The sequence below is a fragment of the Zalophus californianus genome, chromosome 2, assembly GCF_009762305.2.
Source record: "Zalophus californianus isolate mZalCal1 chromosome 2, mZalCal1.pri.v2, whole genome shotgun sequence".
Classification (NCBI taxonomy): domain Eukaryota; kingdom Metazoa; phylum Chordata; class Mammalia; order Carnivora; family Otariidae; genus Zalophus; species Zalophus californianus.
Genome location: NC_045596.1, coordinates 162,860,537 through 162,888,259, shown reverse-complemented (window position 1 = coordinate 162,888,259; position 27,723 = coordinate 162,860,537). Strand labels below are relative to the sequence as shown.

The 27,723-nt window shown below is 38.4% G+C and overlaps 1 protein-coding gene across 2 annotated transcripts in view; it reads left to right on the top strand.

Annotated features, from left to right (window-relative positions):
- The window catches only part of PSD3 (pleckstrin and Sec7 domain containing 3), a 706,647-nt gene that overhangs the window by 73,532 nt on the left and 605,392 nt on the right, over positions 1-27,723 (top strand). For both annotated transcript variants that reach the window (XM_027597421.2, XM_027597423.2), the window contains exon 2: positions 5,496-5,544. The gene's annotated coding sequence lies outside the window, so the exon portion shown is untranslated. The remainder of the gene's footprint in view (positions 1-5,495; positions 5,545-27,723) is intronic.

The window sequence follows — 27,723 nt, the reverse complement described above, 5'->3', positions numbered from 1 at the left end:
TTTTAAAGATTTTATTTATTTATTTGAGAGAGAGAGAATAAGAGAGATAGAGAGCACGAGAGGGAAGAGGGTCAGAGGGAGAAGCAGACTCCCTGCTGAGCAGTGAGCCCGATGCGGGACTCGATGCCAGGACTCCAGGATCATGACCTGAGCCAAAGGCAGTCGCTTAACCAACTGAGCCAGCCAGGCGCCCCCAATTTCCTCTTTTAATACATTGAAACTTATTTAAAAACATGAAGTCGTATGCAAATAGCCAAACACTGGGATGGTGACAAAAGTTATTGTCTTAGGTAGAATTTCCCAGAAGAGGTCCTGAGACAGAAATTGACTTCCTGGAGGTTTATTGGGTGTGCTGTCAGGAATCACTCCTGTAAGATAGTGAGGGATGCGGGCTCACACTGTATTCTCAACATCTGGGATGTGTTGAAGCTTAACCCTAGTTATAGGCTGAGGTCAATAGGTGAGGTAGGGGTAGGTTCTGATGGGGATACATATCTTGTTGTTAGAGATCTCAACACTGTCTTCAAGTAAGGGGTTGCTGCTGTTAATAGGGAGGGGTGGCCCACTTCTGTAGGCCCAGAGAGCTTGGGGAGTTAGGAATTGGAAGGGGGAGCTGAAATCAACTCAGATGTCCTTGGCTGGAAATTTCCTCTTTTTTGGAGGTTTGCTGTTCTCACAGTTAGGTCCTGAGCCTGGTAGTCAGCTTCCTCTGCCTTCTCTATCTAGCATTTGAGACCCTCTTTGTATGCTTCAGGGAGGTCCTCTTGCTTCCACATTTGGCTCTCATTTGCCTGTAAATTGCTTTCAGGTTTACATTATCTTTTCCAGAGTGTCAACCTATCTTAGTAATAGCTACTGAATTACATTATAGTTACTATTTTCTCCAAACTTTGGATGCATCTGGTACTTAATACCAGCTACTTCATGTCCTTCCACTGGTGTACAATTTCAATTTGCTACTGGTGAAAGTTTTAACAACCAGACCAAGTATTAGTTTCCTATGGCTGTCATAATAAACTGGGTGGCTTAAAACAGCAGAAATTTATTCACTCATAGTTCTGGACACTGGGAAATCGGAAATCAAGGTTCAGTAGAGCCATGGTTCTTCTGAATGCTCTAGGAGAGAATTCTTCCTTCTTCTTTCTGTTTCTGGAGGCTCCTGATATCCCTTGACTTGTGGCTTTATGACTTCACGCTCTGCCTCCATCTTCATGTGCCTCCTTTCCTATTTCTTTCTGTCTGCATGTTTCCCCTTTTCTCATAAGGATGCCAGTCATTGGATTTAAAACAATCCTAAATCCAAGATAATTATATCTTGAAATCCTTAACTAATTACATCTTCAAAGACCCTATTTCCTTTAAAAAATTTTTTCTTAATGTTTCAAGTCTTTATTTAAATTCTCATTAGTTAACATATAGGGTAATATTAGCTTCAGGAGTAGAAGTTAGTGATTCATCCTTACATGTTACACCCCGTGCCCATCATAACAAGTGCACTCCTTAATAACCATCACCCATTTAGTCCACGCCCCCACCCAGCTCCCTCCATCAACCCTCAGTTTGTTTTCTATAGTTACCTGTCTCTCTTAGGGTTTGCCTCCCTCTATTTTTTTTTCTTTCTCCGATGTTCATCTGTTTTGTTTCTTAAATTCCACATATGAGTGAAATCATATGGTATTTGTCTTTCTCTGACTGACTTATCTCGCTTAGCATAATGCATTCTGGTTCCATCCATGTCATTGTAAATGGCAAGATTCCATTCTTTTTGATGGCTGAATAATATCCCACTGTGTGTAGGTGTGTATGTATGTACATACCATATCTTCTTTATCCATTCATCAGTCAGTGGACATTTGGTCTCTTTCTGTAATTTGACTATTCTTGATAATGCTGCTATAAACATTGGGCTGCATGTATCCCTTCAAGTCAGTATTTTTATATCCTTTGGTTAAGTACCTAGAAGTGCAATTGCTAGGTCATAAGGTAGTTCTATTTTTAACTATTTGAGGAACCTCCATACTGTTTTCCAGAGTGGCTACACCAGTCCACATTCCGACCAACAGTCTAAGAGGGTTCCCTTTTCTCTTTATCCTCACCAACATCTGTTGTTTCTTGTGTTGTTAATTTTGGCCATTCTGACAGGTGTGAGGTTGTATCTCATTGTAGCTTTGATTTGTATTTCCCTGGTGATGAGTGATGTTGAGCATCTTTTCATGTGTCTGTTAGCCATCTGGATGTCTTCTTTGGAAAAATGTCTGTTCATGTCTTCTGCCCATTTCTTGACTGGATTATTTGTTTTCTGGGTATTGAGTTTGATAAGTTCTTTATATATTTTGGATACTAACCCTTAATCAGATATGTCATTTGCAAATATCTTCTCCCATTCTGTAGGCTGCCTTTTAGTTTTGTTGATTGTTTCCTTCACTGTGCAAAAGCTTTTTATCTTGGTGAAGTCCCAATAGTTCATTTTCGCTTTTGTTTCCCTTGCCTTCAGAGACATGTCTAGTAAGAAGTTGTTATGGCTGATATCAAAAAGGTTGCTGCCTGTGTTCTCCTCTAGGATTTTGATGATTTCCTGTCTCACATTTAAGTCTTTCATCCATTTTGAATTTTTGTGTGTGTATCGTGTCAAAAAGTCAAAGATCAAATTTCCAGATAAGGTCATCTTTTGAGGTTCTAGATGGACACGAACATGGGTGGTGGGGAGAACACTATTTAGTCCACTATAGGTAGCCAGTTTGGCCAGGGACTATTTGTGCTCAATTTACCACTGATGAGGAGCTCCTCACTGCTAGCCAGGTGGCAAGTGATTCATTTCCAAAACCCCATATTACCTTTGTCATCCCACTCCTGATACCAACCTCATAGGTTGGGTTCTCCAGGAAACAGACCCTGAGTCAGAGTTCAGGCTGCAGAATGTTAATTAGGGAATTCTCTTGGTACCTATGGAAGGGAAGAGGAAGTCAAGCTGCATCAGCCTCAACCAACCCTACAGGGAACTTTGGAGCTAACTAAAATCACCTGTCAGAGTCATCCAGGGTTGGACCAAAATGGTTAGATGTTTATATACCCACCTCTGTTAGTCACTGGATATGAGCAACTGTGGGAAAGGCTTGATCTTGAATGAGGTGGCTCTTTGTAGCTTTCATAAATATCTCCAAATTGGTCCTCCATATGTTTGAACCAATTTACTTTCTCATTGGCAACATGTGAGTCCCAGTTATATCACATTCTTGTTAAATTTGATGTCAGACTTTAAAATTTTTGCCACTCTGATGGATGTGATCCAGTTTGTTAGTTTAATTTACATTTTGTTTATTACCAGTAAATTTGAGCTCATCTCCTAAGTTTATTAACCATTCAGATTCCCTTTCTTTTTGACTTGCCTTTTGTATTCTCTACCCATTTTTCTACTGTATTGCTTATATTTTTCCTTTTATAAGTGTTCTTATGTTCTGGATCCCAACTCTTTTGTATTCTATAGGTTGCAGACATTTTCTCCCAGTCTGTCCTTTGTCTTTTATAGTGTCTTTTGTTATACAAGAGTTTTACATTTTAATATACTGAAAAGTATTTATTGTTACATTTGTTGATTTTATTATTCTCTTTTCCTGAACCTGATGTTATAAAAGGTATTTTCATAAATCTTACTCTAAGATCAAAAGTTTTACTTTTTACATTTGTCTTTAATATACTTGAAATTATTTCTGTGTAAGATATAAAGTTTCTACATGAATAACAAATTTTCATAAAGATAATAAGCAAAACATGTTTGAAGAGTATTCATAATTTTTGACTTGGAATTACATGATTAAGATTTATCCCAAAGAAAGGAACAGAGATGTGTGCAAAGATTTACTAGGATGATGACCACATCATTGTTTACTATATGGAAGAATTGCAGATAATCCAAATACTTAACAGTGGGAGAATGAGTGAAATTAATCTGATTACAGTTATATAATGTTACATAGCTACAAAAATAACACACTTAAGAAAATTAAATGACATTGAAATAAATTAATGATAGGGTCTCATGTGGAAAAGACCAGTTAAAACAGTGTATATGTATGGAATGAATAAATCACAGGGATGGAAGGCACAGCATAGAGAATATAGTCAATGATACTGTAATAGCATTGTATGGTGACAGATGGGAGCTACACTTGTGGGGAGCATAGAATAAAATATAGACTTGTCAAATCACTATGTTGTACACCTGAAACTAATTTAACATTGTGTGCCAACTATACCTCATTAAAAATCCAGTGTATATGATCTAATATTATTTTGAAAAGAAAATGTAAATACACACAAAAAAGCTAAAAAGTTATTTATTGAACTGTTAGTGTCTGTGTCGTGAAGTTATGGATGGATGATCTTATTTTATTTACTTATTTCTTCACATCTATTTATATTTTACTTTTTAATAAAAAATTGGAAGTTATTTTAAAATAATCATTCCAAGGATTAAGGTTAACAGAGCATTCCTATGTGATTAATGAAGAAAAAGCAGTCTTTGTTGCCTGGTACAGTGGTTAGAATGATAGAAAGCCCAGAATCTTAATGACAGAACTGAAGTCAAACATCCTGATCCGATAGTCTTCCATATTTGTATGACCACATATCCTGATTTGGGGTTCAGAAAATGTGATTACATTACACCCTAGGTTATGGGTGCAAAGGCTTGCTCAAATCATATAGACTTTCAAGGTGATAGCATAACCACTTTTAATCCAGATTTATTTTTACACAAGTAGAAATCAAAATTGTGATTCAACAACTAAAATTTAATGAGGCAAATGTAGGTATTCTGGCAGTTATGAAACATGTTATCTTTTTTGAGAAGGGGCAGGAAGTTTCTTATTGCATAGAGGATGTCATATATGATTTGAAGATACTTTCTCCTGAAATTATGCAAGAAATAGGAAGTCCAGAATTTCTCCCAACACAAATAAACCAGGTTTTCTCAAAAGTCAAATAAAACCTGATGTTTGGTTATATCTTTCTTAGAGATGTTTTACTTTTTTTCATTACCCCAGCAAGATATATATACAGGATGCTTTGTGAAAGAAAAAAAAATCTGAAAAATTAGATAAAGATAGAACTTCAATTTTTTTATATTTTGAAAAATTTAAAAATCATTAAAAAGTAGTGAGATTATTTTTAATAACTCACTGTACCCAGAGGTGTGCTGGTCAATGTTAATGACTCTTCAGCAGGAAAAAAAAGCTCTGATTTGTAATATTTGCTGATATCTGTGATGTAAATACTTCCACAGTGGCCAGTTTTAAGCTATCATGGTGGCATCATTGACAGGGGGTTGGGGAGAGATGCACAAAATTCACTCTTCCTGGTGTGATCCAGATCCAGCACACCACTGGGTACCATAATAGCCATATTTAACAAACACTAACAATTTTTGCATGACATTTTCCACAAAAGAAATAAAACATTATGAACAATGTTGAAGTTCTCCTTGTTTCTCTCCACAGATCCATCTCTTTATCTTCCTTCCCCAGAGACACCACTATCAAGAATCTGGTATGTATTCTTCCGGACTGCATTTTCATACTTTTATTACAATATATATGCAGTGAAAACAATAATTATGTTTTGCATATTTTGGATTTTACCAAATGCTGTCATATTGTTCATATTCTTCTGCTTCCTTTTCTCTCACATTATGTTTATGAAGTTTATTCATACTGATTCATATAGATGTGGTTCATTCATTTTAACTGCTGATTGTGCTCAATTATATGAAAATATCACAACTTATTTATCCATCCTCTTATTAATGGACTTTTAAGTTGTTTCCAATTTTTGCTAATACAAGTGATGTTGTAACCACTCTAGATATGTCTCAGTATGTAAAGTTACAATGCCTAGAAGTGAAACAAATGAGTTTTAGGGGATGGTTATTTTCTACTTTAGTAATATTGACAAATTGTTCCCTAAGTGGTTGTACCAATTTATACTCCTCGTAGATGTATATGAGAATTTCTCATTTTCATATTGCCAATTTTTAGTATCATAGGACTTTTAAAATATCACCAAAACCTTAGGGTATGACATGGTATCTTGTTTTAATTTGCATTTCATAGATTACAGGGTAGGTTGAACATTGTATTAGTTAGCTAGTGTAAAGGCTAAACTGCTGTAACAAATAGCCTGTCTCCCCACTCCAATATAGTAGTTTAAAAAAGAAAGACATTTCTTTCTTGCATAGCAATCTTATGTTGGGTAGTCCAGACTGGTAAGGTGACTTGGCTCCACACAGTTATTCAGGGATCTTTCCATCTGTTATATTGCTGTCTCTTAGGCCATCATTCTTGTCTTCATGGTTAGTTAGGTTGTTGCCACATATCAACTTTTGGTGAAAGATTAGAGAATTTTTGGGAAAGCAATTTTCTTATAGGCATGTAAGGCAGAAGCTGCACACATCCCTTCCACTCACGTTCCATCAGCACTACTTAGTTTTATAGATGCATCCTTAGGAGGATACTGGGAAATGTAGTCCTTGGCTAGAGAGCCATGTGTCCAGTAGGAAGGGAAGAAGGTGGGGACTAGTATTCCTTCTTAAGCAGCTGTTTATTGACCTTTTGGGCTTCATCTTCTATGACTTAGCTGGCAATATATTTTGTCCATTTTTGTTTTGTTTGCTTTTTCTTATTTATTTATAGGAATTCTTTATATATTCTAGTTTGCTTATTTATAATAAATTTGATCACTTAAAATGTACCAGTATACATACATCAATAAAGATATCTTAAAATATTCTATTGTACATTTAAAGGAGTTACTTAAACAAGTCATGTCACATTCTTTTGATAAATTAAGATTTCCTTTATAAAGTGAATAATTCCCACCCATTCCAATTTTCTCTTTTCTGGAAATATGGAATCTCACCTACTCATTTTATTTAAAATGAGCTAGACCTATATACTCCATTGACTTCTTAAAAATGAAAGTTTTATGGCAAGTTTTTAGGTTAATATAAGTTTCTCAAAATTAACACTTAGAAAAACGTCGTTTCTTAGATTCAGTTGAACTTACTGAACCCATAAGGGACCTTGACAACATGTCTGATGTTGTGGTAATTTTCTTAACCACACTGAGTTTCAATTATCTCAATTGAATTAAGGATGATATTATTTGCTCTAACTGCTATATGAGATTGTTGTAAAGACCAAGGAAGATAATGTAGGGAAATGCTCTATAGAATCCAAAATTTATTTAATTGTTAGGAATTAGAATTACAAATAGGATTTAAGTAGCATGCATTAGATTTTATTATGCATTATTTACGCATTTCATTTTATTATGAAACAAGTTTCATAAATCTTGTTTCCAGTTCCACTGACATACTCTATATATTATCTACACACATAATCTATACTCCATATCAAGGCCTGACTTTTGACAGTCACTACCATCTCTGGGTGTGTGTGTAGGTGCAGGTTGGAATAACAGCCATGTGGCTGAGCACCTCTATGTGAGATAAGACTCTTCTGAGAATTGCTTTTACTCAGAGCTGCTCCTTTCCTAATGGCAACCTAGGAAATGCTTTCCAGATTGTTTTCAAGCTGTTCTCAGCTAAACCTCATCATTTCTAGTTGTGCCTTGGAGTTTCTTCTATTACTGATTCAGGCCAACCCAGCTTGTCATTAATCACTGTCTTCACTGGGGAAAAGTCTCAGTTTCCTGGAATTTTGTGTCCAGCCTGTCACACATAATTAAAACTCATTACAGTTAGTTGGGCAGTACATAATGACATCTCTTTATCTTAGCCTGATCCATCAGCTCCTCTCCCCAGTATCTCTGTGCCACCACAACTCTGCATGGCAGTCTTCAGGCGCGGCCAAGGAAAAAAAGGGCTGGTGGGGGCAGAGAGGGAAAGAAACAAGAATGCCCTGGAATGTGATATTTGCTTTATTAGTGATAAACAGATTTTAAAAAGTTGGAAAGAATTATATCAATGTGTTCAAGAAGTGATATATAGTAGAAGTCTCATTATTTTATTGATATACTTGAATTTTGTTTTAAAAATTAGAACAACAGTGTTCTTGTGACAAAATGCAGGACAATTATTTTATGCTGTGTAGCTTACACCTGCAGTTGTTAGGTATACTCAGTGGGAAATAAAATGAGAACCAAGGTGATTATGTGGTGACCAAGGTGGGGGAATTAGCAGAGTGAGGGTCTCTGTCTCCCTCATACCCAAAATGGGGTTAACATTCATTCACTTGTTAAGCATTTATTGAGGGACTCCTATGTATTAAGAGATATCCTAGGTGCTGGGACACAGCAGAGGTAGAAAAAGGTGAGGTCCTGCTCTCATGAAGCTTGAATGGTAGGGCATGGAGGAGGTTAAAGAGCAAGACTTAGACAAAGAGGCAGATGATAATGAAAATAAATAAATACAAGCATATCAGTTAGTGACAAATGCTATGTCAAAATTTTAAAAAATGATGTGAAAGAGATTGGGGTCATCAAGAAAGATCTTTCTGAAAACGTAACGAGTAGACTGAGATCTGAATGATAAGGAGCAAATCATTTAAAATCAGGTGGGAAGAACACATAGCTGGAAAGCTCAGCTAATGCAAAGGACCAAAAGTAGGACCAAGTTTAACAAGTCCCAGTGGGACAAAGAAGAAGGCCAATGGCCATGTAGTGAGATGGTGAGGGCAGATGACAAGGAGGTGCATGTGGATAGGTAGGTTGGATCATGCAGAGCTCTGTCAGACAAGGCTTGAGTCACAAGTCCAGGGGTTTAGTCCAGAATGAGGTCCATTCGGGGGAGCTTTTGCAGCAATGAGGAAGCCAAGGTTCTCAGAATCAGGTAACTACGAGGTCTAGGAAGTTTATCTGGGTTGATTCAAGGATAGTCTTTAGGGGTAAAGAGCAGACATTGGGAAGATGGAAGCCATTACAGAAACAGTATCCTGCCCTGAAGGAATAATCTAGTAGGTATTGGGTGGGTTGGTGGTGGTCTCAGCTGATGGAAATGAAACACCAGAACAAGGTAGGACAGACAGACATCCTCTAGGTAAAGATTTAGTAGGGTTACAGTGCCTCTTAACCCATGCAAGCATCCCATAAGCACCAGTTCAGCCCCTTGTATCCCATACTACAGACATGGGGCAGCAAACAAGCTCCCAAACCCACTCGCTTGTGTGTGGGAACTCCAAATGTACTGCAAGGTCTGACTGTTGTTGGCTAACAGCCTTACCAGGTCCAAGCCTAAAGTTGGCAGGGACAAGGAATGTGTACCTGTATAGTACTAGAACAGACTGGGAACGACAACCAAGAAGGAAAAAATTTTACTTTTAAAGATTCAGGATCAAATTCAAGGTTCTTCACCTTTGAGTTTGGGCACCACTCAAGTCAATCAAGCCTTCCAAGTTTTTTTGACATTGTAAGGCAACCATCTGGTAAAGGAACAAAGGTAAAAGTTCATTGTGAATAAGACTTAATTATGCATCCCGTAGGCAGATACGCCCTGGGTTAGGTCAGGCACAAGTTGAGGCTTTATGTGTCAAGAAATATCTCAGGATAGCAGAAAGTGTCCCTCCTTCAAAGGTGGCACCATGTCTAACAACAAGTTCCTTAATTTTGTAGCCAGGAAAATCTCCTGATAGCCTAAAACCCCATACTATTCTTACTAGACCATCCTGTCTTCCTAGTAAACACGTCCCTAAACTTTTTATTTATTGTAGTAAAAATAAACAATAATCATGAGGAATTGAAATGAGGCATATTTCATAGAAATAATACATAATATTAAATTAAAATGTATGTGCCTGTTTGCTGAGTGGAAACCAGAGATAGCTAATACACCTGACTGTGTACAACACCTGAGGATCTTTCTATAAAAAGTTAACAACAAAATCATTTTTTTTTATTAGAAGCTTTCATTTTTGGTGCCTGACTGTGTTCTAGGCACTGTGCTGAGCACATTTTACATGATTTCATGTAACTTCGGTTATGCTATTGTTTCTAACTAAAAGTAATGTACTCAAGAAATCCCAGGGTTTGGAGGGTCGTCTGATCTGACTTATACCATTTGACTTATAGCAGCTTTTCCATTAATGTAATCTTCTTCACCGCATGGGACTTGGGTAATCACTTATTTGTACTTCTCTCTGTCCTTTTTTTAAAGATTTTATTTATTTATTTGATAAGATAGCGAGAGAGCACAAGCAGGGGGAGGGGGCAGAGGGAGAGGGGAAGCCGACTCCCCGCTGAGCAAGGAGCTCCTCACAGGGCTCAATCCTAGGACCCTGGGATCATGATCTGAGCCGAAGACAGATGCTTAACCAACTGAGCCACCCAGGCTCCCCTGTACTTCTCTCTTTTTGAGGGGAGGATGAGGGCAACAACAAATTAACTAAACTAAGTGCTTGGATCATATATATTAGAGAAAGAAGGACCTTATAAGGCTAGCCTTCTGCCTTCAGATGATTATGAACTGGAAGGCAGGAGAGGTTAAATCCCCTTCTCAATGCCACCAGCTAAAAACTGGCAGAATGAAAACCACAGTCCAGATCTTCTATTAAGATCCTGTCACCTGGGTGCCTGGGTGGCTGAGTCAGTTAAGTGTCTGCCTTCGACTCGTCATGATCCCAGGGTCCTGGGATTGAGCCCCTAGAGGGGCTCCCTGCTCAATGGAGAGCCTTCTTCTCCCTCTCCTTCTGCCCCTCCCCCCCACTCATGTGCTGTCTCTATCTCAAATAAATAAATAAAATCTTAAGAAAAAAAAAGATCTTGTCACCTGTTAAGATCTCCCTCTCCTAAACTGAGCTTTGTTGTGAAAGCAAGAGTAAATATGTGTTGAGATATGGCACATTTGTGCCATTGGTTCTCCTTGACAAATTGTACTTTCAAAACATAGAATGAAGAGGTGAGGCTAGAAATGGTTACTGCAAATGGTATATTGTGCTTCTAACTGCTCAATTTGGAAGAATTTAGGAAAGGCAAAAAACTAAAATCTGTAGCTCAGAATAAGCACTATCCCAAGCAACAAGATCATAGACTTATCCCACCCCAAGCTGTAACAACATTCTACCCAGATGATGAAACGAATATGCCTCCCTCCTGCCCACCTCCTCTACTCAAGCATGTCTGTTCCATTCCATCCCTCCCATCTGCTGATGTCCCAAACCTCAGGACAGCCCAAGGATGCAGTACAGGATTAACAAGGGAAGGTGCTAAGGGGAACTTTCTGACAATCTCAAGTGTTTTTTAAAATGCAGAAATGGTAATTAGCATAAAGAAGGCTAATTTTAGTGTGTGTGTGTGTGCGTGTGTGTGTGTGTGTGTGAGTGTGTGTGTGTTGGGGAGATGAGCACTCTTCCTGATGACTGTGCCTGAATGCTGGTCCTTCCTGACCTACTAATGAGATTTCCTGCATGGCAGAGAAATAGCCTCTCACTCCATGAAAAGAGCCAGTCCCAGACAAATCTCTGGAAAGACAGAAAGATCTAAACAAACACAGACCAGACATTGATTTAATGCAGATGCTGACACTACCAGGAAAATGAGAGAAAAGGGAATATTTGGGGAGAAAGAACAGCATATCTTGAAAGGCGAAAGCAAAGTAATACATTAAAAGACCAAGAATTGGCAGCAAGAAAATTATCTTGTAACATTCATAACCATGTCAACCAGAACATGTCAAGAAGTGACTCTGGAAGCAGTAGAGAAAATGTGGAGCTTTAGCAGAGGATAAAGAACCCGATCAAAGCATGAAGTTTGCTCACATCCAAGCTGTGAAACAATCATCTCCCTAGTAAAGAGGGATAGAGGCTCAAATTGCACTTGCCCTAGCATGATTTATTTACAGATAAATTATATACCTATAATTAAGCACATAGATTTAACTGAAATGTTTAGCCACAATATTATACATACCATGTTTGTTGAATTACACTTAAATGACCCCTTTGCATTTAAAGTGCCAGTAGGGAGCTGGGTAGTGGGGTGGGGGGGGGAGGAGGAGAGGATGGAGAACTCCAAGAACAAGCTGTATTTTGCATAACAAAAGACCATCCTAGATTAGGGCTTTCTCTGCCTTTACCTACTTGCTGGAAAGGGGGGTATGTTGGAGGTACTGTCCCCACGTGGAAGTTCCATCAGCAGATTTGAGGGTGTGCTGGTGGACTGAGTCAGTGAGTGAGTCAAATCCCTGCTCCACCCAGGAACAAAATGACAATAGTGTCTTTCAGGGCATAGATGTGAGTCATGTTTGAGCATCAACCTCTGCAATGCAACACCATGACATCACCTCTACAGCCTACTATTTGGCCCACAGAACAGCTGTGGAAGCAGTGATTGAATCTGAATCAAATTCAACTCTATTAAGTTAACCTTTGCAAGGTCAACATCTGCTACTTGCTTTTTGGCCAGCCAGCAATCTAGAAAATGAGTGTAGATGACCTGGTTAATGAAGCTTTAATAATAGAAATCTGGGTCCTGATTAAATTTCGTGCAGCATGTCTTTGTGGATGCTAGTGTATCTTACAGGGTTTCTCAGGGTAGGCAATTATATATCAAAAATTATAACAGCAAATGCTCATTTAAAATGTATCCTATATGTAATTAGAATTAAATATGTATATGAACAACTTTGTGTATATATACACATGTATCTATATATACATTTACATACATACACATACTATAAGTACTTAATTCTATTGTATCTGTATATATATGTATACATGGGCATACATGTGTGTGCATGTGTGTGTGTATACACAAAGTTGTTCACTATAGCATTTTTTATTGCAACAATAAATCCAACAATAAATGCCCAACAATAAGATATTTTTAATTAGATTATGGACTATATATATAGCAGGATGTTATGGAGTTGTTGACAAGAAAAAAGTGTATTAGCACGCATGATATTATTATAAGCCATTATGAAAGAAAGCTATGTGATAGAAAAAAGTATGCAGTAGGATCCCATTTATGCACAAAAAAGGATATATGTAAATATAAATGTATATTAAGGCTTAGACAGTCTCTGAAAAAATGGGGGAAATAGCTATTAACTGCATTAGGCTTTGGAAAGGGATTTGTGGGCAGATGAAGTAGAGAGGTGTGAGGGAGAATTTGTTAAAATGAGTTTTTTTCTTAATGTATCTTCTAAAATACAACAAACATTAAAGAAAGGCACAAGAATTGCATCCAATATTCAGAGGTCAAACTGTCATTCATAGGATACTGGCTGCTGAATATATACTGTAAAAATGGTTCCAAGTTTCCATGCATAAAGATTCAAGTGCCCCGAAAGCAATTTCACTATTAATGTTTTTATTCTGCCATGTTTTCTCTTTAGTACCATTTTCAAGGAATTGGGACATTCTTTTTCTAGGTATTTTCTTTCTCAGTTATTCAGACAATCATTGATCTAATAACAAAAGGAAGCTTTTAGAGACACTGTGTGCCAGATATTACTCATACTTGATAAATTGCATGCCCAAGGGAATATGAAAAGAAGCACATCAACAAAAATAGAATATAATTCACATGGATTAAAACAATATGTGCCAAACACTTCTTTTTGTGGGAGAGGAAAAATAGCAACATATATTAAAAAACTTAACAAGTGAACATAGGAGATTATGGCCCTCATAGGTTTTAGTTATTCAGTGGACTTTTCCTGATTGTTTATTTTGCATTAGGCATTATGCTGAGAATGCGTAGTGGGACAATGTGGTGAAAGGAACAGATAAGTTAAAACAATAATTAAAATGCAATAAGTAGTAAAGTGGAGGTCAAAAGGAAAATACATTTAAGCAAATGCAAAACAGCATATAAACATGAAAGAATGAGGTATTGAAGGAAAGGCAAGAATACTGCTATTCTTGGGTGTGGAGGATACATATCTCAAACTGTCTGTTCAACATGTCCACTTGGATACCTAATAAGCCTCTCAAACATAATGCGCCCCAAATTGAGCTTCTTATTCCTCCACTCTCCACCTCCACCAGCTTCTCCATGGTCTTCCTCTTCTTAGTTTATGGCAACCGCATCCTTCAGCTGATCAAGCCAAATGCCTAGGAGTCACTATTGAATCCTCTCTATGCTCCATATATAAAGTATCAGCAAATCTTTCTGGATCCCCTGAAAGGATCCAGAACCTGATCACAACTCACCAGCTCTACTGCATCCATCCTGGTCCAAGCCACCATCATCTCTGGCAGCATTGCCCCACTTCAACCTATCTACACAGCAGACAGAGTGATCTGTTTATACAGTAAGACAGATCAAACCCCACCTTGACTCTCATCTCACTCTGAGTAAAAAGCTAAAGTCCTCACTGTGATTGATCAAGGTCCTGAATAATCTGACACTTCCCCTCTCCTCATTCTGCTTACCTCACCTCTACTTCCTCTTGTTGCCCTCCCTTCTCCACCCACAGGAGTCCAGCTCTTCCCCCAGCCTCCCCCAGGCATGCCTGTTCTACCCCCTCCAGTTTTTATTCAATGACCCTTCTCAGTAAGTCTTTCTAATCCCCCTACATAAATTGCAACCCCTACTCTCATATTCTATCTTCTTTTTAATTTTTCATATCACATGTAAATATCAAACACATTCTTTATTCTATGTATTTATTTTGTTTATTATCTGCCACCTAAAACCCATGCCCAGAATATAAGTTCCAGAACAATAGAGATTTTTGTCTGTTTTTGTTCACTGCTGTGTCCTCAGAATCTAGAATAACATTCGGAATATTAGAGACATTCAACAAATATTTGTAAAATTCATGAATAAATGAGTGGGGTGAATGAGATATGAAATGATCAAAGTTGAGATTGAAGGGATACACAAGGGCCCAGCTCTTGAAGGTGCCATGGTAAGAACTTTGAAACATTTGGGTGAGCCACCTGGGTGGCTCAGATGGTTAAATGTCTGCCTTCGGCTCAGGTCATGATCCCAGGGTACTGAGATCAAGTCCCACATCGGGCTTCCTGCTCCTTGGGAGCCTGCTTCTCCCTCTACCTCGCTCTCTCTCTCTCTCATGAATAAATAAATAAGATCTTAAAAAAAAAAGAACTTTGAAACTCATCAAACAATAGAAAACCACAGGAACAAGAGAGGTGTGTATGTGTGTGTATGATATATAAATACATAAACTGTATAAAGAATGCAATGCGTGGGGGGAAAGACAGGAAAAAATGGACAAAGGACTTGAATAGACATTTCTCCAAAAAGATATCTAAATGGCCAAAAAGCACATTAAAATATGCTCAACATCATCAGTCACTAGGGAAATGCAAATCAAAACCACGACGAAGGATCACCTCACTAGGATGACTATAATCAAAAAGAGAGGTAATGACAGGTATTGATGAGGCTGTGGAGAAATTGGAACTCTCATACATTTCTGCTGGGATTGTAAAATGGTGCAGCTACTGTAGAAAACAGTTCTGCATTTGTTCAAAAAGTTAAATGTATAGTTACCATATGACAGCAATTGTGGCTTGATAGTTCATTTCTTCTTGCCACTGAATAATATTCCATTGTATGGATGTCCCAAAATTTGCCTGTTTACTTATTGAAGAACATCTTTGTTGTTTCCAAGTTTTGGTAATTATGAATAAAGATTCTATAAACATTCATGTGCAGGTTTTTGTATGGGCGTAAGTTTGCAACTCATTTGGGTAAATATCAAAGAATATGATTGCTGGATCATAGGGTAGACTATGTTTAGCTTTGTAAGAAACTGCCAAACTGTCTTCTGAAGTGGTTGTACCATTTTGCCTTCTCACCAGCAATTAATGAGTGTTCCTGCTGCTCCATATCCTCATCAGCATTTGGTGTCAGCAGTGTTTTGGATTCTAACCATTCTAATGGCTGTAGAGTTTGTTTCAATTTGCAATTTCCTGGGGCACCTGGGCGACTCAGTTGGTTGGGTGTCTGCCTTTGGCTCAGGTCATGATCCCAGGGTCCTGGGATTGAGGCCCGCATTGGGTTCCCTTCTCAGTGGAGAGCCTGCTTCTCCCTTTCCCTCTCTCGCTCCCCCTGCTTGTGCTCTCTCTCTCAAATAAATAAATAAAATCATTAAAAAATAATTTGTAATTTCCAATGAAAGCATTGATGAAAAATGTTGACTATTTTGGATCCTTATTTGCCATCTTTGTATTTATATTATAGTATTATATAATAAGTTTCCAGTGTCTCCAATCTAAGTATGAATTGCTTATTTTTAGTCTTCCCACATTTCTGGATTCCAGTTCATATTGAGGAAAGTGAATCTAAGGAATTTAAGGACAGACTCTATCTAGTACGCCCATTATCTGGTATAGGAAATCACTCATGTGATATGTAAAAATTGACTCATAGCATGAGACTGATTATAAAGCCCGAAGTCAGTCAGTTTGCATTTCCTCCTGGAAGATACCACTATTGGTTTTTACTACCTTCCTTCCAGGTCATATATTCTAACTTAATTTAATGGCTTTTAAACATGCCCAAACACCCAGACTAGAAACTCAGAGCTACCTTTGGGTTTTCCTTCTGCTTCACCTTGCACATTAATATAGCTACTATATCTCATGAATTCTACTTTAAAATGTTTCTGAAATCAATATCATTTTTTTCATCCTGACTGACAAATATCATTGCAATAACTTAAAAAAAATTTTTTTTCCTGCTATAGAGGCCTGATGTGGCAGCAGGAGGCTTCCTATTGTGATCAGAGATCTAAGCTCTCCACTTCTGCTTCACCAGAATACCTTCACTTTTTGTCTGTTTTATATACTGGATTCCACATAGATTTAATTTTTTCAAAATAATTTTTTTCCAAACACAAGCAACCAAAAATAATTTGATAAATTGAACCTTATCAAAATTAAAACCTTATGTGGATCAAAAGACACAACCAAGAAATGAACAGAATAGGAGAAAATACTTGCAAATTATGTATCTGATAAGAATCTTACAACCAGAATATATAAAGAACTCTTCAACTCAATAAAAATAAGACAAATATTCCAATTTTTAAATGAACTCAGCAATTCCACTCCCAGGTATATATCCAAGAGAATTAAAAACATATGTTCACACAAAAACTTGTACATAAATTTTCATAGCAGCAATATTTCAAAATATCCCAAAGTGGAAACAACCCACATGTCCATCGACTGATAAATGGATAAACAGAATGTTATTCAGCTGTGTAAAGGAATGAAGTACTGATTCATGCTACAACATGGATGAACCTTGAAAACATTATACTAGGTGAAAAAGCCAGACACAAAAGGCCACATACTGTATGATTCCATTTATATGAAATATCCAAAGTGGACAAATACACACAGAGAAAAAGTAAGCTAGTGGTTGCTAGTAGATGGGTAGATGGGAGAATAGTGAGTGACTGCTAACAGGTTTGGAGGTTCTTTTTGGAGTCATGAAAATGTTCTGGAATTATATAATGGTGACAGTTGCACAACATTGTGGATATACTGAAAACCACTAGATGTTCTAAAAAAACCACTTTAAAATGGTGAATTTTGTGTTATATGAATTATATTCCAAATAAACATTGCAAAAAAAAATGGTGTCTTCCAGAAATTATTATCTGGAGCTTTAGAGACAACTTTGTGATCCAGAAAATAAGCAGAAGGATCAATACAGTAACAATACTGTATTGTTTACTTAAGACTACTGTGGAGTTCTGCTGAGGAGGAATTTGTGGAGAATTCTTACTGCCAGATTGAGTGATCCTCCCAGATAAGCAGAGTTGGTCTTAGTTCTCAGGTCACTGTAATCCCAGGGTAACTGCTGTCATGTGCAAAGTTTGAAAATGCAATTGTTCAAACTGAGTAAACACAATGCTCATGGGGCACATGAAAGCCCACAAGAAATTATATAGATAGGCTAGTTTAAGGGCTGCTGACCAATGCCCTTAGCCTGAGGTAGGGCAGAACTTTCATATGTGCTTGTAAAACTCAGGTAGAAATGAAACTAACTACTAGAAATAAGGAAACAGTGACAAAACTAAAAATACCACTATAACTATACAAGCACATGGGTTTCATACTCATGGGAAAATAATCTATTTATGCATTGAATGCTTTTTCTCTCATCACCTGTAGAGGTTAGGATAGATGATCAAATCGGCACTTGTTTGAATTCATTCCCGAAAGAACACAAAAGTACAAAATTTGAGTTTAATGGCAAAAGACAAATATTTTTTAAAAATACGAACCAATTAAAAGCTCATTACCCAGAAATACATTTGATGGTGTATGTCTTGGGAGGAAATGGTCTGAACCTTTTCTTGAAGCCACTCCCTGACCTACAGCTGGAGTAAGAACAATACAAGAGAGAGAAGAAGCAGTGCAAGACTCAGGCTCCAAGTGGTTGTTGAGGTAAACCTGCAATAAGATAGAGGAACTTTGAGGAAAAGAATTCAAGGGTGGTTCTCAACATACCAAGTAATGGGATATAGCCCGCTATGCCTGGAGCAGTTTCCAAGTTTCGACTTCCTTAGGAGACCTGGGATTGTTGAGGGGCCCTGATGGGTAGGTAGCCTTGTCTGGATTTTCAAGTTAAGACTAACATGACCCCGGCAGGCAGGAGGGATGAAGAGGTCCCAAATAGACTGTCATGTAGTAGTTCTGTGTAGTGCACAAGTTTGAAAGGTACATTATATCTTGTGTGTTATGTAGACTGACAACACTAGAGTTCTTAATTTATACTAGAGCAATAGTACTCAAAAGCAAACAAATAGTAATTTGACAAATATTTTACTATAATCACTGCATATTGTAAGCTATATATAGAGTTACACATTTAACTCACTCCCAAAGAGAGAGAAATGGAAGGATTTTTTTTTTTTTAAGACAAGAAAAAATGCATTCTTTTGATTAGTTTTCTCATGTTCTGTCATCATGCAAAATGAAATTCAGGTCCGAAGGGCAGTAAGCAGTCACAAATATGCAACATCCATCTGGAGTGGTACATGGGTAGTCACTAAGGAAACGATTCCAAAACGGAAACCGTAAGTGCCTTCACCAAAGCCAGATAATTAGAAATGCTGTTAAAGAAACCGTGTAGGATGTTTCTTAACTTCCTGGTTAAGGTAAATCAGATCTAATTATATTTTAGTTGCTAATTCCTACCCAAATCATTGAAATTTTTCATGAAAATTAATTAAACTGATAATTCTTAATAGGAAATTTGAGAACAATCAAGCTCCCTCAATGTTGCGTAGTTTGTCAAAATAATTTATAATCTTAACAGGAGTACAGTATCTTCATGCATTACTCTCTTCTCATAACTCATGGGATTCTTTTTCTCTTTGTAGTTATATTAAATAGATCCTATAGATCCTTTTTCTGTTTTAGTAAGTTTAGAGAAGGCAAATTTAATTACTTCAATTTCATATAGGCTTGTGAACACAGACTGACCCACGTCATATAGAGACATGCACGTTATCACAGCCTACCTGAAACATATCTGGCAGCCATTAAATCATCTGCTAAACTGCCTTCAAGTTTGGGCAGGAAATTGAATGAGGGAGCACAGGAGGGAGAAATAACTTTTGGGTAAGTGGGAATCAGAAGAAAAATCGAGTAGGTGGAGAGTTCTGTTACTCGCCTTGCCTTCTGAGCTGTGGTACCCCCCCAGTAGTCTCACAGCCCCTTATCTGAAATTTGTGGGGTCAGAGGTGTTTCAAAATTCCAAATGTTTTGGACTTCATGAAGGTAATCTATTTTGGATATGTTGCATATGCCATGACACCCCAGGGTGGCTGGGGCAGCAGCTTATAACCAAACATTGGCATGTCTGCAGTTTAATGTATGAACATCACTAAGTAGAATAAAAAAACAACTGAAAAAGCCTCTTGTCAGTTCAGATCAGGTTTGACTTTCAAATTAAGTCTGAAAAATCCTTTGGTTTTCAGAGATGATTTTGGAATTGTGGATAAAAATCATGAACCTGTAATGAAATTAAAGAGATTGCCCTCTTTGTCCTGGTTGTAGGTGGAAAATCCTCTCGGGTGTCTTTTTCACACCCTGTGTCCCCCCGACCCTTCATAATAGAACTTGAGCAAAAGCGCAGAACCGCAGGCCCCAGTGTGACCCTCGCTCCGACAGGTCAGTGTGTCTTGGGAAAGAAATTTGACGTTCAGTCAAATAAAGAGATCCTTGTTAGTTACACCCCCAACTGAAGAATTCTGTAACTGCTTGATTTGGTGAATCATGGTGAGTATGTGAATTTCCAAATCATTATCTTGGAAATCTCTCACTCTCTCATTCACCATTACCTAAATTTTGTGTATCATTTATCTCAGCAATCCAAGATTATCTGATGATGAAAAAATGCTTACCTTCCCTGCGAATTTAAATGTATGAGGTATCCCTGCCTATTCTTCGGTTTCCTCACTCTCCCCACTGAACCCTCTGCCCCAATCCAAGTTAAATGGAACTAAAAGTATGAGCAAATTCTGAAAAACCTTATTTTGATAACTAGCACAAGCATAACAACTACAGTCAATGTGAATCTCTTTGGCTGGGAATCAATTTTCATGTTTGAACTTGCAGAGCTGTCAGTTTAGGAACTGAAAATGCCATTTTCTTGGTCTTCAGACCTACTCAGTGAAGGAAGGTTCTTAACTGGGAGGACTAAGGGCTGTGTCAGAAAGGATCCACGGTGGCTATGCAGACCAGGGCCATCCAAAAGAAGCATAATGTGATCCATACTTGTCATTTAAAATTTTCTAGTACCCACATTTAAAAAGAAACAAGTGAAATTAATTTTACTAATATATTTTATGTAAGCTCATATATCTAAAACATTAACTTTCTGATATGTAATATGAAAACTAATGATAAAATATTTTACATTTTTCCCACCAAGTCTTTGAAATCTTGTGTATATTTTATTTTTTATTTATTTTTTTTTATTGTTATGTTAATCCCCATATATTACATCATTAGTTTTTGGTGCAGTGTTCCATGATTCATTGTTTGTTAATAACACCCAGTGCTCCATGCAGAACGTGCCCTCCTCAATACCCATCACCAGGCTAACCCATCCCCCTACCCCCCTCCCCTCTAGAACCCTCAGTTTGTTTTTCAGAGTCCATCATCTCTCATGGTTCGTCTCCCCCTCCGACATACTCCCCTTTTCTTCCTCTCCTGTTATCTTCTTCTTTTTCTTTTTTCTTAAAATATGTTGCGTTATTTGTTTCAGAAGTACAGATCTGTGATTCAACAGTCTTGCACAATTCACAGCGCTCACCGTAGCACATACCCTCCCCAATATCTATCACCCAGCCACCACATCCCTCCCACCCCCAACCACTCCAGTAACACTAAGTTTCTTTCCTGAGATTAAGAATTCCTCATATCAGTGAGGTCATGTGATACATGTCTTTCTCTGATTGACTTATTTCACTCAGCATAACACCCTCCAGTTCCATCCACGTCGTTGCAAATGGCAAGATCTCATTCCTTTTGATGGCTGCATAATATTCAATTGTGTATATATACCACGTCTTCTTTATCCATTCATCTGTCGATGGACATCTTGGCTCTTTCCACAGTTTGGCTATGGTGGACATTGCTGCTATAAACATTGGGGTACACGTACCCCTTCGGGTCCCTACATTTGTATCTTTGTGGTAAATACCCAGTAGTGCAATTGCTGGATCGAACGGTAGCTCTAATTTCAACTGTTTGAGGAACCTCCATACTGTTTTCCAGAGGGGTTGCACCAGCTTGCATTCCCACCAACAGTGTAGGAGGGTTCCCCTTTCTCCACATCCCCGCCCACATCTGTCGTTCCCTGACTTGTTAATTTTAGCCATTCTGACGGGTGTGAGGTGGTATCTCATTGAGGTTTTGATTTGGATTTCCCTGATGCCGAGCGATGTTGAGCACTTTTTCATGTGCCTGTTGGCCATTTGGATGTCTTCTTTGGAGAAATGTCTGTTCATGTCTTCTGCCCATTTCTTGATTGGATTATTTGTTCTTTGGGTGTTGAGTTTGATAAGTTCTTTATAGATTTTGGATACTAGCCCTTTATCTGATATGTCATTTGCAAATATTTTCTCCCATTCTGTTGGTTGTCTTTTGGTTTTGTGGACTGTTTCTTTTGCTGTGCAGAAGCTTTTTATCTTGATGAAATCCCAATAGTTCATTTTTGCCCTGGCTTCCCGTGCCTTTGGCGATGTTTCTAGGAAGAAGTTGCTGCGGCTAAGGTCGAAAAGGTTGCTACCTGTGTTCTCCTTTAGGATTTGGATGGACTCCTGTCTCACGTTTAGGTCTTTCAACCATTTGGAGTCTATTTTTGTGTGTGGTGTAAGGAAATGGTCCAGTTTCATTCTTCTGCATGTGGCTGTCCAATTTTCCCAACACCATTTGTTGAAGAGACTGTCTTTTTGCCATTGGACATTCTTTCCTGCTTTGTCAAAAATAAGTTGACCATAGAGTTGAGGGTCCATTTCTGGGCTCTCTATTCTGTTCCATTGATCTATGTGTCTGTTTTTGTGCCAGTACCATACTGTCTTGATGATGACAGCTTTGTAATAGAGCTGGAAGTCCGGAATTGTGATGCCGCCAGCTTTGCTTTTCTTTTTCAGTATTCCTCTGGCTATTCTGGGTCTCTTCTGGTTCCATACAAATTTTAGGATTATTTGTTCCATTTCTTTGAAAAAAGTGGATGGTATTTTGATGGGGATTGCATTGAATGTGTAGATTGCTCTAGGTAGCATTGACATCTTCACAATGTTGATTCTCCCAATCCATGAGCATGGAACGTTTTTCCATTTCTTTGTGTCTTCTTCAATTTCTTTCCTGAGTATTTTATAGTTTTCTGAGTACAGATCCTTTGCCTCTTTGGTTAGATTTATTCCTAGGTATCTAATGGTTTTGGGTGCAATTGTAAATGGGATCGACTCCTTGATTTGTCTCTCTTCTGTCTTGTTGTTGGTGTATAGGAATGCCACTGATTTCTGTGCATTGATTTTATATCCTGCCACTTTACTGAATTCCTGTATGAGTTCTAGCAGTTTTGGGGTGGAGTCTTTTGGGTTTTCCACATACAGTATCATATCATCTGCAAAGAGTGAGAGTTTGACTTCCTCTTTGCCGATTTGGATGCCTTTGATTTCTTTTTGTTGTCTGATTGCTGTGGCTAGGACTTCTAATACTATGTTGAATAGCAGTGGTGAGAGTGGACATCCCTGCCGCGTTCCTGACCTTAGGGGAAAAGCTCTCAGCCTTTCCCCATTGAGAATGATATTCGCTGTAGGTTTTTCATAGATGGCTTTTATGATATTGAGGTATGTACCCTCTATCCCTATACTCTGAAGAGTTTTGATCAAGAAAGGATGTTGTACTTTGTCAAATGCTTTTTCTGCATCTATTGAGAGGATCATATGATTCTTGTTCTTTCTTTTGTTAATGTATTGTATCACGTTGATTGATTTGCGGATGTTGAACCAGCCTTGCAGCCCAGGAATAAATCCCACTTGGTCGTGGTGAATAATCCTTTTAATGTACTGTTGGATCCTATTGGCTAGTATTTTAGTGAGAATTTTTGCATCCATGTTCATCAAGGATATTGGTCTGTAGTTCTCTTTTTTGATGGGGTCTTTGTCTGGTTTTGGGATCAAGGTAATGCTGGCCTCATAAAATGAGTTTGGAAGTTTCCCTTCCATTTCTATTTTTTGGAACAGTTTCAGGAGAATAGGTATTAATTCTTCTTGAAATGTCTGATAGAATTCCCCTGGGAAGCCATCTGGCCCTGGGCTTTTGTTTCTTGGGAGATTTTTGATGACTGTTTCAATTTCCTTAGTGGTTATAGGTCTGTTCAGGTTTTCTATTCCTTCCTGGTTCAGTTTTGGTAGTTGATACATCTCTAGGAATGCACCCATTTCTTCCAGGTTATCTAATTTGCTGGCATAGAGTTGCTCATAATATGTTCTTATAATTGTTTGTATTTCTTTGGTGTTGGTTGTGATCTCTCCTCTTTCATTCATGATTTTGTTGATTTGGGTCATTTCTCTTTTCTTTTTGATCAGTCTGGCCAGGGGTTTATCAATCTTGTTAATTCTTTCAAAGAACCAGCTCCTAGTTTCGTTGATCTGTTCTACTGTTCTTTTGGTTTCTAGTTCATTGATTTCTGCTCTGATCTTTATGATTTCTCTTCTCCTGCTGGGTTTAGGCTTTCTTTGCTGTTCTTTCTCCAGCTCCTTTAGGTGTAGGGTTAGGTTGTGTATTTGAGACCTTTCTTGTTTCTTGAGAAAGGCTTGTATTGCTATATACTTTCCTCTCAGGACTGCCTTTGCTGTATCCCAAAGATTTTGAACAGTTGTGTTTTCATTTTCATTGGTTTCCATGAATTTTTTTAATTCTTCTTTAATTTCTTGGTTGACCCATTCATTCTTTAGTAGGATGCTCTTTAGCCTCCATGTATTTGAGTTCTTTCCGACTTTCCTCTTGTGGTTGAGTTCTAGTTTCAAAGCATTGTGGTCTGAAAATATGCAGGGAATGATCCCAATCTTTTGGTACCGATTGAGACCTGATTTGTGACCTAGGATGTGATCAATTCTGGAGAATGTTCCATGGGCACTCGAGAAGAATGTGTATTCCGTTGCTTTGGGATGGAATGTTCTGAATATGTCTGTGAAGTCCATTTGGTCCAGTGTGTCATTTAAAGTCTTTATTTCCTTGTTGATCTTTTGCTTAGATGATCTGTCCATTTCAGTCAGGGGGGTGTTAAAGTCCCCCACTATTATTGTATTGTTGTCAATGTGTTTCTTTGCTTTTGTTATTAATCGCCTTATATAATTGCCTGCTCCCATGTTCGGGGCATAGATATTTACAATTGTTAGATCTTCTTGTTGGATAGACCCTTTAAGTAGGATATAGTGTCCTTCCTCATCTCTTATTACAGTCTTTGTTTTAAAATCTAGTTTGTCTGATATAAGGATTGCCACCCCAGCTTTCTTTTGGTGTCCATTAGCATGGTAAATGGTTTTCCACCCCCTCACTTTCAATCTGGGGGTGTCTTTGGGTGTAAAATGAGTCTCTTGCAGACAGCATATTGATGGGTCTTGTTTTTTAATCCAATCTGATAGCCTGTGTCTTTTGATTGGGGCATTTAGCCCATTTACATTCAGGGTAACTATTGAAAGGTATGAATTTAGTGCCATTGTATTACCTGTAAGGTGACTGTTAACTGTCTGTTGTCTGTGTTCGTTTCTGCTCTTTGCTGCTTTTAGGTTCTCTCTTTGCTTAGAGGACCCCTCTCAACATTTCTTGGAGGGCTGGTTTCGTGTTTGCAAATTCCTTTAGTTTTTGTTTGTTCTGGAAGCTTTTTATTTCTCCTTCTATTTTCAATGATAGCCTAGCTGGATATAGTATTCTTGGCTGCATATTTTTCTCGTTTAGTGCTCTGAAGATATCTTGCCAGTCCTTTCTGGCCTGCCAGGTCTCTGTGGATAGGTCTGTTGCCAATCTAATGTTTCTACCATTGTAGGTTACATATCTCTTCTCCCGAGCTGCTTTCAGGATTTTCTCTTTGTCTCTGAGACTCGTAAGTTTTACTATTAGATGTCGGGGTGTTGACCTATTTTTATTGATTTTGAGAGGGGTTCTCTGTGCCTCCTGGATTTTAATGCCTGTTTCCTTCCTCACATTAGGGAAGTTCTCTGCTATTATTTGCTCCAATATACCTTCTGCCCCTCTCTCTCTCTCTTCTTCTTCTGGGATCCCAATTATTCTAATGTTGTTTCGTCTTATCGTATCACTTATCTCTCGAATTCTGCCCTCGTGATCCTGTAGTTGTTTCTCTTTTTCTCAGCCTCTTTATTTTCCATCATTTGATCTTCTATATCGCTGATTCTCTCTTCTGCCTCATTTATCCTAGCATTTAGTGCCCCCATTTTTGATTGCACCTCATCAATAGCCTTTTTGATTTCGATTTGGTTAGATTTTAGTTCTTTTATTTCTCCAGAAAGGGTTTCTCTAATAACTTCCACGCTTTTTTCAAGCCCAGCTAGTATCTTTAAAGTCATGATTCTGAACTCTAGGTCCGACATCGTACTAATGTCCGTATTGAGTAGGTCCCTGGCTGACGGTACTACCTCTTGTTCTTTTTGCTGAGGTGATTTCTTTCGTCTTGTCATTTTGTCCAGAGGAGAATAGATGAATGAGAGAACAAAAGGCTAACAGGTTTACAACGTCCCCAGCAAATATACTGTATACAAATCAGAAAAGACCTGAAACCAGGGGAAAAGAAAGGGAAAGAAAGAAAAAAGAAAGAGAAAAAGAAAAAAAAAGAAAAAAAAGATAAAAACAAAAACAAAACAATTCAAAAAAGGCAGAATATGATCAAATATGATCAGGCTAGTGCATAGATCAGTGCCACACACTAGATTTTGGGCGTATTTTGGTCTGTTAGAAAAAAGTGCCTCCTAAAATTTTAAAGGAAGAAAGACATATATGTACAAAATAAGGGTTGATACAATGAAGGGATGGAAGATGAGTGTAAAGATGAAAATTATAAAAGATTTTATAAAAGGACTTGGTAAGATAAGTTGTTTGAAAAAAGAAAGAAGATTTAAGGAAAAAAAAAAAAGGAAAAAGGGAGAGAATGTGATCAGGCAGGAGACTAGAACAAAGCCATACACTAGTGGTTTAGGGTATATTTTGATCTGTTAGAAGAAACTGTACCTCAAAATTTTAAAGAGAGAACAACTTATATATATATGCCAAAAACAAGGATAACTACTATGAAGGGATAAAATATGACTCTAAAAATGAAAAAAAAATAAAAAATGTTTTTTTTTAAAAAAAGGGATTTATAAGATGTTGGTTGAAAAAGGGAAAAAGAAAAATAAAAAAAGTAAACAAAAATTAACTTTGATGAAATAATGAATCATGGTAAAAAAAAAAAAAAAAAGAAGCCATGAATCTATGTGCAGTATTCCCCTAGCGCTGGAGTTCTCCTATTCTCCTTGATCGATCAACTTGGTCTTGGCTTGCTGGCTGTTTGTGCTGATCTTCTGGGGGAGGGGCCTGTTGCTGTGGTTTCCAAATGTCTTTGCCGGAGGCGGAATTGCCCCGCCCTTATCGGTCCGGGCTAAGGAAGCTGCTCCAGTTTGCTCTCAGGAGCTTTTGTTCCCTGCAAGCTCTCGGTACAGCTTTGGAGGACCAGGGCGAAAATGGCGGCCTCCCAGTCTCCGCCCAGAGGAGCCGAGAACTCGGGGCCCCACTCCTCAGTGCGCCCCCAGAGAAAAGCAGTCACTCCCGTGTCCCCGGTCTCTGGCCGCACTCCGTGCTCACCCGGCCTGTGATCAAGCGTTGCTATCTCTGGCACCCGACCCCGCTCGGAGTCTCCAAACCCAGCAGATCCCTGCAGTGCGTTCCCGCACCGCTCCTCCCCGGGAAGGAAGGGGAGTCTCCCCGGATCTGCTGCTTGTTGGGTCCCTGCTGGGGGAGCCGTGCCCCGACTGGGCCGCAGATCACAGTTTGTGGCAACCCAGAGCTGAGAGCCCGCGACTCTGCTCCGTCTCTGCAGCCGGCTTCCCCTCTCCGATACCTGGGAGCTCTGGTGCACGCAGGCACCCCCGGTCTCTCTGTGATCCCAAGGGTCCTGAGACCACACTGTCCCGGGAGGATTCCACCCCCCGCTTAGCCACTGCAGCGACGTCCCTCCGCCAAGCCAACTTCTAAAAGGTCCGATTTT